Source organism: Symphalangus syndactylus, chromosome 16 (assembly GCF_028878055.3).
Source record: "Symphalangus syndactylus isolate Jambi chromosome 16, NHGRI_mSymSyn1-v2.1_pri, whole genome shotgun sequence".
NCBI classification, from domain to species: domain Eukaryota; kingdom Metazoa; phylum Chordata; class Mammalia; order Primates; family Hylobatidae; genus Symphalangus; species Symphalangus syndactylus.
In genome coordinates, this window is record NC_072438.2 from 92,574,005 (window position 1) to 92,587,794 (window position 13,790).

Sequence of the window (13,790 nt, forward strand, 5' to 3'; positions counted from 1 at the left end):
TGCTAAAGCAGCTGTAGCCAGAGGTCTGTTCAAGCCACTCAACAGCTGGTATAGCAATGGGCACGTGCCCAGTGGAATGGCTACAGGCAGGGAGAGCTGATACCAGATCTGGCTATAGCTCTGATGTACATATTTTCCAAAACAAAAGAGGACAGCTTTAAAAAAACGTTTTTAAAAACACGTAGTGTAGGGGAAAAAAAATACAGAAACTCTGGGACATGTGTTTATCAAGGAATGGCCGATCCCTGGTGGTTCATTTGGCGCACTATATGCAGGCAAGAGGGACCAAGATAATGTCAAGGTCACTGAAGGGTGAACTCAAGTCAGGTGTCTTAATAGTCACACCACTGACATGGTGGTATTTATACCTGTAATGTAATTTGTAGCACTTCTGCCGGAATTTATTAGCTAATAGAAGTAAATGCACTGGAAAGATGAATCTTTCTATACATTTTAGATAGTGTATACATTTTACTTAGCAAGGCACTTCCGTTAGCACAAAAAATAATGGCCTTTTTCAACAAGATGACTGTCACAAAGAAAAATTGTAGATAGTCAAATGATTTATTTCCCCATCCATGTTTGAGTTTATTCATGGGGAAATTCACCTTGTGAACTAATAATTTTCTGGGCTAAGAAAAATCAGCAGGTATTTTTCTTTTTAGGAAATGCTTCTTTTGTATTTTTAATTTTTTTTTAGAGAGGGCTTTCTTAGGCTTAAAAAGTCATCTAAATCTATGGCTTTGATATCAAGGAAAAGGCTTTTTTCAATTGCTTTAACCTTTTTGAAAAAGTGACCTATAGAGATAAATGTTCTCATGCTGAGAATCAGGACTCTCTTTAATATGTATAGTAATATAGGCAGAGCAGGAAACAGACCACTTTCTCGAAGTGGTTTAAGAAAGATTTAAGATCCTGGACTGAGGAAAGGAACATTTTTGGAAAGGTCAGGCTTAAGACCCGTACCCTAGGCAGTCAAATATAAATAAATAAATAAACAAATAAATAAAATAAACCTCACTCTCATGGCAGGTTGTGGATGATACCAGAACAGAGGGAGGACCAGGCCAGAACTATGAGCCCAGGAACTCGCTAAGAAGGAGGATTCTGGTAAATTATTGTTATTTTTCTTTTGGGCCAAAAAAGGGTCAAATTCATGGAGGCCAGCGAAGGCAGTGGGGTGTGAACAGGCTCAGGAATTGGCCTTGGGGGGCAGGGCTCAGCTTGTGGGAGGTCAGAGGAGTTCGAGTAGAGCCCACATACTTGGGGGTCTCTCAATTTCTGGTTGGAGGCACAAGTAGCCCCTTCCCCTGCCTCCCTCACCTCCCATTCACCCATGGTCCTCTGGAGTCCTCCATTGGGTCCTCAGTAATGATGCTCAAGGACCTCTGCTCAGATCAGCAGGCAGTGCCTTCTTCCTGTGCCTCTGGCCACCTTGTGCTTCTTCTCTCTTCGATTGCTTCTTCCCTGCTCCCGGCCCCGTGCTCACCTCCCACAGCTTCTTGCCGTCTCTCCACCACCTGCCACCACCCCGAGGGCTTAGCAGCTCGTTCCTTTTCTTGACCCTGACTTGGGCTCATACTCGTTTTCTGTTCTCAATCTACCTCTTCTTGGTTTTCGTAACTCACCTGTACCTCCTGGACTCTGACATTGGTCATGAAGAATTTCTAGAGTTTTATCATTCCTGCTCACATGCCAGCACCTTGAAATGGTATTAATTATGAAAACAGGTTTCATCCATTCCAGGTGGCATGTCTAGTCCAGAAGGAGTATCATGAATTCCCGAATGTCTCTCATCCTACAGAGAAGGAATCTCCGGCAGGTGAGGATGTGAGCAGGGAGGAGGATTTGGGGTTCAGGGCTTTGTGATAGGTCCTGTACACACATCACGTCCAGAGCGGCTTACCTCTTGAGGTAGAGACTGTAACATCTTCCTACTTACCCGTGGGTTCCCCGCTTACCTGTGGGATCCCCCACATTTCCCAGGCTTGCTTACAGGCAGGATGAGCGATGGGGCTGGCCAGAGGTGTGGGCAAAAGTGGATTAAGCCCAGCTCTTAAAACCATTCTGAGTGACCCTCTTGTCCTCTCTTCTCTGGCTGTGGCAACCTCACCTGACACTTGCCCCAGATGGTACATATGGCTACGGGATGTAGGAGCACTGCTGGCCCACGGGACTCCATGAACAAAGAAACCTTTTTGCTGCTAAGCCGCTGCACTGAGTCTGGGCTTTCTTGTGGCAATGAACATCGCTGAGCTCTAACTAAGCTCGAGTCTTTTGAGGTCATTTTTAGAGAATCGAAACAGAGGAAGTGCATTCTCCCCCTGATCAACTGACATGCACATTATGCACATTCAGCTCTGTACTTTTGCTCAGGATTTGGGATTTGGAAATTTGCTCAAATGACAGAGATGTCCTCACCTGTGTCCCCACCCCATGTCGTAGTCTTCTGAGCCTGTTGAACCATTGGCACCACTGAGCACTTTACAGAGGCTGAACAGGGCAGCAGTTTCTGTTTTCCATGAGCTCTTGGTCTCAGGTTTCTGGCAGATGGTGGCCAGGGTTTCTTAGGCCAATGTTCTTGGATGAATGCATGCTGCTGACTCTCTGGAACCCTCATTTGGTGACACATGCTATTTTCATGAAATGGTACGTTTATACACACACCTCCCAGTATAAGGAGAGCAGGTCAGGATGGAGTCAAAGACAGGTTCTTCAATATAAAGGGGCCACCCAGGGGATTCGGTTGAAGCAAGCATCCTTAAAGTCCAGGAAATCCCGAAGCTGGATTTTGATGAAGACCCATGCTGCGCTTCTCCAAACCGGGGACCTGGAAATCTGAATTCAGATACTCGTATTTGCCTCTAATGGGGATTTTGGATTATATTTGCTGTGGGGAAAGAAAAAGAGCTTATTTCAAGCTGGCTGCTTAATGTTCAGGGCAACCAGGGAGAAACAACTACTTACTTGAATCTTTTCTCGTCCTGTCCACCTCCTCATGGTATGACCTTGACTATGATCTCCTGACCTTGGTGGCTTTTGCCTGCTGCTCCATGGGGGTAGCTACAGCTCTTTTTACCCTGAGAGGCTACTAAGCAGAGGAAGCTTGCCTTGCATCTTCCTTTTTAAAGCTTATGGCATGGGCACACTGAAAAAGTCAATTGGTCACGTACCCAAGCCAATTTGGTCACATACACCTCTTGGTTTCTTTTTGATAGGTTCAAGAAGCAGCTAAGGGAATTTGAATTAGGTGAAGCCTGGCTCGTCCCTTGACTCTTTGCTCCTCAATTTTTGTGACAGCAACTCTCAAAGCAGCTTCAGCCATGCACAAAACATTTATTAAAGGAACATTAATTTGCTGGCAGGCCCCAAAGTGCTCATCAACCTGTGCTGTAAGCTTAATGAAGTTCATCTCCCTGTCTCTTAGGTGCTCAGAGTTCCGCTGAGCAGAGGGAGCCAGAAGGCAGTGCCAAGGCTGTGGAAACAGATCCTGTCACCCCTAGAACTGCCATCAGGCATACAAGATCCTCCGAGTTTAAGAACCTAAAGTCCTTATATAATAGCCTATTAGGCTACTTTATAAGGCTATATGACACATCTCCACCAAGGAAAAGGGTCTGGGCATTATTAGATTCCTCTTGCGAAGAGAAGATTTCTTGAATATTTTAACCAATCCTTATGCTATGGTTTGAATGTTGATGTCCTCTCCCCAAAACTAACATGTTGAAACTTGATCTACAATGCAGTACTAGTAACAGGTGGGGCCACTGGGAGGTGATGAGGTCCTGGGGGTGGAGCTCTCATGGATGGGGTGGATGCTCTCATAAAAGAGGCTTGAGGGAGCCATTTGACCTTTTCTGCAGCAACAAGGCACCGATTATGCCAGACAGGCCCTTGCCAGACACTGAATCTGCCAGCGTCTTGATCTTGAACTTCCCAGCCTCTAGAACTGTGAGGAATAAATTTCTGTTGTTTATAAATTATCCAGTCTAAGGTATGTTTTTATAGTAGCTGAAATGGACTAAGACACCATATGGTTTGAATACTTTTAATGTCACCAATTATAGCTCATTTCTGATGTTTCTGATATCAAACCATTTTTCATATTCAACAGAGCTTTTTAAATAACAACAGTGCTCATAGTAGCTGCCCCACGTCTGGGCTCCTGAATAGAACTTCAGGGTCTACTATGGGCTCTGAATTCTCAATGAGGACACCTGCAGCACACTTCATATGGCACTGTATATCTGGAGTATTTAAAAGTGAAGTCTAGACAAGGCAGTTAACAAAAGATGGCAAAGGGGGAGTGGAGCCTGTGCTTGCAGCTCCCTTTGCTCCTGTAGGTGACCTCAGTGCCAACAGCAGCAGCTGTTATGTGGAGCATATCACTGTTCCAAGTACCTTATGCTAATAAGACACCTTTTCTGGGTTGTCTCATCTACTCCTCACGATAATCCAGTGGAGCTGTCTTCTTAGCATCATCTTTCAGATAAGGAAACTGTGGCCCCAAGAAGTTCTAAATTTTCTCAAGGTCAATAGCTAGTGAGTGCAGAGATATTGACTTCGGTGGTCCAATGATAAGAAGCCAGTGTGGAAGGTCTTGGCATAGGAGCCTCAGTTACCCAGCTAACCAGAGACAGTCTGTCGAGGTGGCTATATGTATGTTGGATTTAGACTGTCTACAGCTGTCCAAAACTGTTGTCCAGGCTTGTCCTCCATAGCGGCCCTCAGCTGGCCATCCCAGAGCTGTGACAAGGTGCTGCTTGAGCAGTGGATCTTTCTTCAGGTTTGTCTGTAGAGGCCTCCCTTGCCCACTTAGACAGCAGGATTTGGTCTTGCCACGTTTTCCTGGTGGTCACTTTTATAGATCCTGAGCAAGTCTTCATTTCTTATGGGCTTTACCCTTCTTCTCTAGGCCATAGCCATTTGTACCAATGCAGTTTACTAGTGAATTTGATAACCCTCAGTTCACCAAAATTTTCACGTAACTCAGGTGCGAGACCAATATCAGCATATGTGGCGTGAACATGTTGGTGGGGACAGTGTAGCATGGGGCCTGGACACCCAGGCCCTGGGGCCAGCTGAATCCCACTCTGGCTTGGCCACTTCCTGGCTGTGTGACTGCTGAGCAAATTATTCCAACTCTCTGTGCTTCCATTTATTTATCTTGGAATGGGGGTAGAATAGTCCTTGCCTTACAGATTGTTGGAGGATTAAATGCATTAATCTATGTGAGTATTTGCTCCCCAGCCAACTCAATTGAATGGATTTAGGGGGATATTTAAAGAATAAGCTTCTATTCTTGAGTTCTTTTTGCTGACCCAACGTGATTTGCTGGTTTAACACCACAGGCCAGTGTGGGAGATACTCCTTAAATTGCATAGGATTTTGGGAAGGTGGATGGATAGGAAGAGCCCATTGAAAGTGTCACAAATAGATGTCTTCACAGGAAGCAGCAAATGCTGCCATGAATTTTCAGGCCACTGGTGGCTGACTTAGTTCTCATCATCTTTATTTGAGTTTTACCTTGCTAAGTGCCATTCATCAATTTTTGAATACTAAGTTATTTGAGGTCGTTCATTCAAGGCAAAATGCTGAAAGTAAAAGCGAAATCAAGAACCCAGGGGCTTTGAAGACTTTTCTTAACTTGCAGCCACATTCTGCCTTTAAAAGCACTGACTTGACTTTTACAAGAGCCTGTAGAATAATCTAACAGAAAATGGAAGCCAAGAGCACAGCGATTCCCTTAAATATTTCATATTGCATTCGGATGTGCATTTTTCAAAGATCATTTCCTTGACATTTTCTGGGGGTATATTTCTTGGGAAATAAAATAAATATGTTTGGTTGATGCTCATACCAATTTATTTAGAGCTATAAATAAGATAGAGATGCCTCCTGTCATTTGTACTAGAAAATATAAGGATCAGAGGAATATTTTAGGAGGACAGGGCAAAGGATTAATAATACTGTTCAGAATATGCTGACGTTGCTGATGCTTTAAGCTGTTTTAGCTGATCATCATGTGGTTTACTACTAAGAATCGAGAGAAACTGTGGTCAAAGCACCCAGAGAAGAACCACAATACCCCAGACTTCACAATTCATTAGGGGCAGGTGAGTGACAGAATTGGATTTTCTAGCTTTCTATTCTGTGCACGTCACATAACCTCTCCAAATAATCATGTCGATTATCTGGTAGCCTGATCACGCTGAGTGCTTCCCTGAGGCCAGCAATGGCCCTTAAAAGGTAAGAAATTCACTTATTTCAATTGGAGACTGATATATGTATGCAAAGCTCCTAAAAGGAATATGAGAGGAACTTACTTACTGCAATCCCCGGAGAATGAATCTATTCATGCAAGGAATCTGTTGAATCATTGCATTGCTGCTGTGGGGCATATGATTGAAATGGCTTTCTGGATAGCGTGGCTGGGGAAAGATGGATGTGCAGGTGCAAATAACAAAGCCATAGGGCAAAGTATATGACTTCGGTGCAAGTGACATCTGACCCTAGAAAGTTACTAGAAGTTCAGAGAAGGGGCCCCTCCATCCAAGCCTGGATTGAACAGGAAAGGATTTGGAAAGGTGAAGGGACACAGCAGGGCACAGAGGATGGGAATATCTGTGGCAACAGGAGAAGCAGAGGCAGGGACAAAGGAAGACACTTTCAAATGTCAAAACAATCTAAATGTCCACCGATGGATGAATGGATACAGAAAATGTAGTATGGCTGGGTGAGGTGGCTCAGGCCTGTAATCGCAGCACTTTGGGAGGCTGAGGTGGGCGGATCGCTTGAGGCCAGGAGTTCGAGACCAGCCTGGCCAACATGGAGAAACTCTCTCTACTAAAAATACAAAAAGTAGCTGGGCGTGGTGGTGCATGCCTGTAATCCCAGCTGTTTCGGAAGCTGAGGCAGGAATATCGCTTGAACCTGGGTGGCGGAGGTTGAAGTGAGCCGAGATCGTGCCACTGCACTCCAGCCTGGGTGACAGGGTGAGAGTTTGTATCAAAAGAAGAAATGTAGTATGTATACACAACAGAATATTACCCAGTCTTTTAAAAAAGGGAAATACTGCCATGACCACATGGATGAATCTGAAGCGCATTAGGTTAAGTGCAATAAAGCAGGCACAGAAAGACAAATACTGCATGATCTCACTTATGTGTGGGAGCTAAAATAGTGAAACTTATAGAAGCTGAGCGTGGAAGGGTGGTTGCAGGGGCTGGGAGGAGGGGAAATGGGGAGATGTTGCTCAAAGGGTACAAAATTTCAGTTCTGCAGGATGTATAAGTTCTGGAGATCTAAGGTACAGCAGTGTGACTTTAGTTAACAATGCTGAAATACTTGAGATTTGCTAAGAAGGCACGCACTTAGCACGGAACAGCTTCTTAAGCATTCTTGACTCTCACACACACACTCAGACACACAAACACACACCCCTTAAAATGGTAACTCTGTGAGTTGATTGATATGTTAGCCTGATTGTGGTGATTATTTCACAATGTGTATGTGTACTCTTTCAGTGTATTTAGTTTTTATTTGATATACTTCAATTAAGCCTAAAAAAGTCACAAAAAAAGAGATATGCTGACAGGTTCCACATCATCTGGCAGGGAGAGTTGGTGGGGGCTGGGAGGAAGAAGGGGCTGGAGGGTGGGCAGACTCAGCTGCAGCCCTTGGCTTCCAGAGGCTCAGGCGGAAAGCGATGGTTAAATACATCAAGTTAGGTATGAAATGTCTCAGGGGAACATAGTCTTTTAAAGAACTCTTAAAATCCTTTTAAAAGTGAAGAGAAACCTTCATCATATAGTGTAATGTAAACAGTAACTTGAAAATTCAATTATCTTCTAAGTTTGAGTCCTGTATGTTGCTTGTTTTCTTGAATTAGGCGAAGCCCAGCTCAATTTCCTGTATCTCTTCGCTACAATAGCACCATCCTGAAAGACAGCCAGGTGTGGGGAGGAGAGGGAGCAATATCTGTTTAGTGGAAGAAAGAGCAGTGCTATCATGTTCCTTTTTTTTTTAACGGAGTCTCACTCTGTCGCCCAGGCTGGAGTGCAGTGGCACAATCTCAGCTCACTGCAAGCTCCACCTCCGGGGTTCACCCCATTCTCCTGCCTCAGCCTCCCGAGTAGCTGGGACTACAGGCGCCTGACACCACGCCCAGCTAATTTTTTGTATTTTTTTCCAGTACAGACGGGGTTTCACCGTGTTAGCAAGGATGGTCTCGATCTCCTGACCTCGTGATCCGCCCACTTCAGCCTCCCAAAGTGCTGGGATTACAGGCGTGAGCCACCGTGCCCGGCCACCATGTTATTTTATTACAAGTTTTGTCTTAGAACTGAAAGCAAACTTTTTTATTCTTTTCACTTTTATGTCAGTGTACCTAGGGTCCAAGTCACTTCAGAAATTTGGGAGATTTTCATTTGCTAAGATGGCACTTAGCACTTTGGAAGCACTGATTTATTTGGAACCACTGATATGAAGAAAAAAAATTGGTGTTGGTTTGTGAGCTTGAGACTCCCAGATCATTGATAGGTGGTTTGCCAGCCACGGTTCCCTTCTCTTTCTTGCCCAAGAGACTCTTCATTTTAAAATCTGCCTCAGTGTCCTTTTGAACATAGTACCCTGGGGCAGTGACTCTTGGCTGATTTTGCCGTCAGGTGGAATCAAGTTGCCTCCTGGCTTTGAGAGGAGGACTGTTTTTCTCATTTAGTGGAAGCACCCAAAAGACTTGTTCTAACACAGCTACAGGATCCCCCCGTGCTGATTTAGTTGGGTTGGGGAAGAGCCCGAGATTTGGCTATTGACGGAAATGGCTTTCTGGAGAGAATAGTTGGGGAAAGATGGATGTGCAGGTGCAGATGACAAAGCCAGAGGACTTTGGGGACCACATTTTGAGAACCTCTCCCAGACCACATCGGTCTGGGGGCTGTAGTTTGAGAACCACTGTTTTGAATTTTAACAGAACCATCAATAAATGGTAGCTCAATTTTCCCTTTTAATGAGGATAGGTAGGTGAAGAAGCCATCCATTTACAATTTCCTTACATTCTCCCTCACTTCCTTGTTTTCTGTAATTTTTCCTTTTGATTCTCTAAATCAGAATGCTTTGTAAACCTATGACCTCAAGTCAAGAAAACGTTATATTTCAGGATCACTCATTTTTCTTTTTATTTGGCATTCAGGCATCATAGTACCTTAGCTGAAATATAAATTAACGCTGTAGAAAATGAAATGAGAAGATTCAGAATATAAGAAGAGCCGGTGGGTTGGCAAAGTAGACTAAAGAAAAACAACGTGCTGGAAGTGTGTCCGGAATTGGTGGGTTCTTGGTGTCACTGCCTTCAAGAATGAAGCCGTGGACCGTCGCAGTGAGTGTTACAGTTCTTAAAGGCGGTGTGTCCGGAGTTTGTTCCTTCTAACGTTCAGATGTGTTCGGAGTTTCTTCCTTCTGGCGGGTTTGTGGTCTTGCTGGCTTCAGGAGTGAAGCTGCACACCTTCGTGGTGCGTGTTACAGCTCATAAAGGCAGTGTGGACCCAAAGAATGAGTTGCAGTAAGATTTATTGCAAAGAGCAAAAGAACAAAGCATCCACATCTTGTAACACGACTCCAGGAGGTTGCCACTGCTGGCTCGGTCAGCCTGCTTTTATTCCCTTAACTGGCTCCACCCACATCCTGCTGATTGGTCCATTTTACAGAGAGCCGATTGGTCTGTTTTACAGAGAGCTGATTGGTTCGTTTTGACAGGGTGCTGATTGGTGTATTTACAATCCCTTAGCTAGATATAAAAATTCTCTAAGTCCCCACCAGACTCAGGAGCCCAGCTGGCTTCACCCAGCGGATCCCGCACCAGGGCCTCAGGCGGAGCTACCTGCCGGTCCTGCGCCTTGCGACTGCACTCCTCAGCCCTTGGGTGGTCCATAGGACCAGGCGCCGTGGAGCAGGGGGCGGTGCTGCTCAGGGAGGCTCAGGCCGCGCAGGAGCCCGTGGTAGGTGGGGGACGGGGCTCAGGCATGGTGGGCTACAGGTACCCAAGCCCTGCCCTGAGGGGAGGCAGCTAAGGCCTGGCGAGAAATCAAGCACAGCCCCAGTGGGCCGGCACTGTTGGGGAACCCGGCACACCCTCCGCAGCTGCTGGCCCCGGTGCTAAGCCCGTCACTGCCCGGGTCGGTGTGGACGGCTGGCGGCTGGGAGTGCGGGCCCGCGGAGCCCACGCCCATCTGGAACTCACGCTGGCCCGCAAGCACTGGGCGCAGCCACGGTTCCCGCCCGCGCCTCTCCCTCCACACCTCCCCGCAAGCAGAGGGAGCCGGCTCCAGCCTCGGCCAGCCCAGAAAGGGGCTCCCGCAGTGCAGCGGCTGGCTGAAGGTCTCCTCAAGTGCTGCCAGAGTGGTCGCCGAGGCCGAGGAGGCGTTGAGAGCGAGGGCTGCGAGGGCTGCCAGCATGCTGTCACTTCTCAGAAGTTTAAGAAGAGTCTCGTTCACATGAGGCCAAAGGTTAGTACTGATGGCGACCTGGCTGGTTATTAGGAATTTACATAATGTTTACAAAGTAACACACATTGGAGGCTTAAACAGCAGAAAATTGTTGAGGCTGGAGGTTCAAGGTCAGGGTGTCAGAAGGTTTTCTTCCTTCTGAGGACTGGAGGGAGACCGTCCCAGGCCTCCGTAGCTTCTGGTGGTTCGTTGACTGTCTTTGGTATTCCGTGGCTTGCAGAAACAGCAGCCTGACCTCTGCTGCCTTCACACGGCATTCTCCCTGCTGTGTGTGTCTCTGTGTCCAAATCGTTCCTTTTCAGAAGGACACCAGATGTACTGGATTCGGGCCCACCCTAATGACCTCATCTCAACTAATTACATCTATAATCACCGTATTTTCAAATGAAGTCACATTCTGAGGTGCTAGGGGATAAAACCTCAACATATGAGTTTTTCACGGATAAAATTCAGCTCTTACCAGCGCTCCTGAGCTACTGCTCAAGCTGTCTGCAGGGGCCCTGGCCACCAGGAGGACCCTGAAGGGGTCCGGGGACAGCCACCTGGGAGCACTGGTCCCAGCACCCACCTCCCTTTCACTGGCTCTGGGGACTAGCAACAGATGCCACAGACAGTGTCTGGGGACAGGGTCCTGTCCATTTCCCTTCATGTTCTAACTTTGTACTTTGACTTGGAGATTGTATCATCTCAAATGGGAAGACCAATTACTAAGCTTGTAGAAGGCATTTCTTTTTAAAAAGGCAGGACCTTATTATAACTGAGACCACAATTAAGGGTCCTATTAACCCTCAACTCTGAGACAAAGGCACGAATCTTCTGAGACGAGATGTCTGCCAAACATCTGCCAGGGAAAATAAAAGTAGTAAACGTGTCAGTGGCTGCGAGGGGTCTGAAGGGGCTGCCACGATCTGAAGTGCGGCTTTGATGCGCACCGGGCCTGCCAAGGCCAGTTATATGGCTTACATTTTGATCTGAGGAACTCTTGCTTTGCTTCCTGTGGCGAATCTTGCTCTATATCTGTCAAGAGGATTACCTTGTTCGTTAATGTGTCACTAAAATTTAAAATGTCACCTTTCTGATTCTCAGGTAATTATTGCCGACAGGTTTGAGGTATATTGTGAAAAGCAAGTTTTTCAGCAGAACTAGATCCCTGCAGAATATTGGCAGGATGCGTGCCTGACTTTTAACTGCTTGTGTTCCTCAGATAACTAATTTATTGTGGCACAAGGATCTGCGGGGTGCTTGCTTCTCTGTAATTTCCTTTTTGTGGGAATTTTTGTTTGTTTTGCTAATTTCTGAGTCTGAGAGTCTGCGTACCGGAAGGCTAGTGTTCCATGGGAAATGGTTGCAGGGAGGAAAGTCATTTTACTTCTGTTACTTTCGAACATCCTTCCCTGTTCTCCCATTCCTGGGGGTGCTGTCAGCTCAGGTCATCTACTGGGCTGAGAACTTCCGACCCCCACGGTGGGGGCCTTAAGACCTGTGGCTTGAGGCTCAGTGAGCAAGGGTGAGTTGTGGACACCTGATGTCTGGCTTTTCTTTTTACCTCTTTCACCGGATTATTAGTTTCCTTTCTCTCAGTAGGATCTTTAAAGGAAATTGGTAAGATCAATAGAGTAACAATGACTTCCCTACTCTTCCATTTCAATTTTTGGGGTGGCTTGGGGAACTCTGCATTGGTCTGGCTTTCTTTTGTTTTGTATTGTTTTTTTGAATTTTAGTAGATACGGGGTTTCACCATGTTGCCCAGACTGATCTTGAACTCCTGAGTTCAGGCCATCCTTGCACCTCGGCCTCCCAAAGTGCTGGGATTATGGGCATGAGCCACTGCACCCAGCTGGCCCAGCTTTATTTTATCATCTTCTTTTCATTGTTTCATTTGGAAGTGTCGTTGCATTAGGTTGGAAAAGTATTCTTGTTTTGATTATGAAATCTATACATTATGGAAACGCTGCTTTACAGAAATGGGCTCACAAATTTTTCCATGTGTCATATGAATAAGGACTCAAAACATTCTTTCAGGCAAGATGGTATAAAAGACAAGGCTTGAAATTCTCACATCCAGGTGCACCAGTGACGTATCCCCACTCCTTTGCTGTCCTTGCTTTACTGCCTTGCTTGTGTTTATAAGGATTCTTTTTAGAAATGCCCATTAATGTGTGGAAATAGACGAAGACCAAGCAAATGAGAACAAGCCAAGGCTGTTTATTCTGAGCTTGCTACAGCAAGGAAGTTGGCCACTATCACTGTGTTTCTGAGACTCAGAGGCAGACAGAGGAGGGGGAAAGCATCGTGATGGAAGACGGGGAGGCTCTGGGCGTGCCCTGATTGGAGGCTGCTGGCCTGAGGAAGCTGAAGGCGGCTCACCAGGAGCAGGGCATCCAGTGTGATTGGTTGGGGGAGCGTATTTGCCTTTCTCTGGTTGGTCCTAAATGGGAAGTAGGGTAAAAATTAGGAATACCGTGATTATGAATCAAGTCCCGGCCATTTGGGGCCAATTATTACAGGCATTATTTTTTGGCTTCCTGAATTGTTACAAGGGAGGGAGAGTGGTCTGACTTTCTACAAGTCTAACTTACGGAGAGCAGGCTGGCTTCCTGGGCTGGTTGCTATGGATAATAAGTTGGTTACCTGGGCTGGTTGCTGCAGTTGTGGGGCACAGTTTTATTTTTATGTATATTCTGGCAATTGTCTGCTTATACATTCAGTCTCTCAAAAGAAATCATTAGCACTGGTTGTTTCAAGTAACTTTATTAATGACGTGCTGAATTCTATTATCCTTTTTTTTCACCAGACCATTTTTGAGTGGGATACAATCCACAGAAATTTACATATGGTACATAAGCTGGTTACTTTTTTTTTTTTTTTGAGGTGCAGTGGTGCAATCTTGGCTCACTGCAACCTCCGCCTCCTGGGTTCAAGCAATTCTCTTGCCTCGGCCTCCTGAGTAGCTGGGATTACAGGCACATGCCACCATGCCCGGCTAATTTTTGTATTTTTAGTAGAGACGAGGTTTCACCATGTTGGTCAGGCTGGTCTTGAACTCCTCACCTCGTGATCAGCCCTCCTTGGCCTCCCAAAGTGCTGGGATTACAGGCGTGAGCCACCAAGTCTGGCCGCTTGTTACTTTTTAATAGTGGTATTAGTCCTTTCCCTGGGATTGCATATTGTCCAAGGGATATTGTTTTAGTCCATTCTCATGCTGCTGTGAAGAAATAACTGAGACTGGGTAATTTATAAAGGGAAGAGGTTTCACTGACTCACAGTTCTACCAGGCTGGAGAGGCCT

At 46.0% G+C, this 13,790-nt stretch overlaps 1 protein-coding gene across 1 annotated transcript in view; it reads left to right on the forward strand.

Annotated features, from left to right (window-relative positions):
• The first annotated feature begins 1,067 nt into the window (after positions 1–1,067).
• The window catches only part of TAS2R1 (taste 2 receptor member 1), a 449,411-nt gene continuing 436,688 nt past the window's right edge, over positions 1,068–13,790 (forward strand). The window contains exon 1 of the mRNA XM_063619946.1: positions 1,068–1,110. The gene's annotated coding sequence lies outside the window, so the exon portion shown is untranslated. The remainder of the gene's footprint in view (positions 1,111–13,790) is intronic.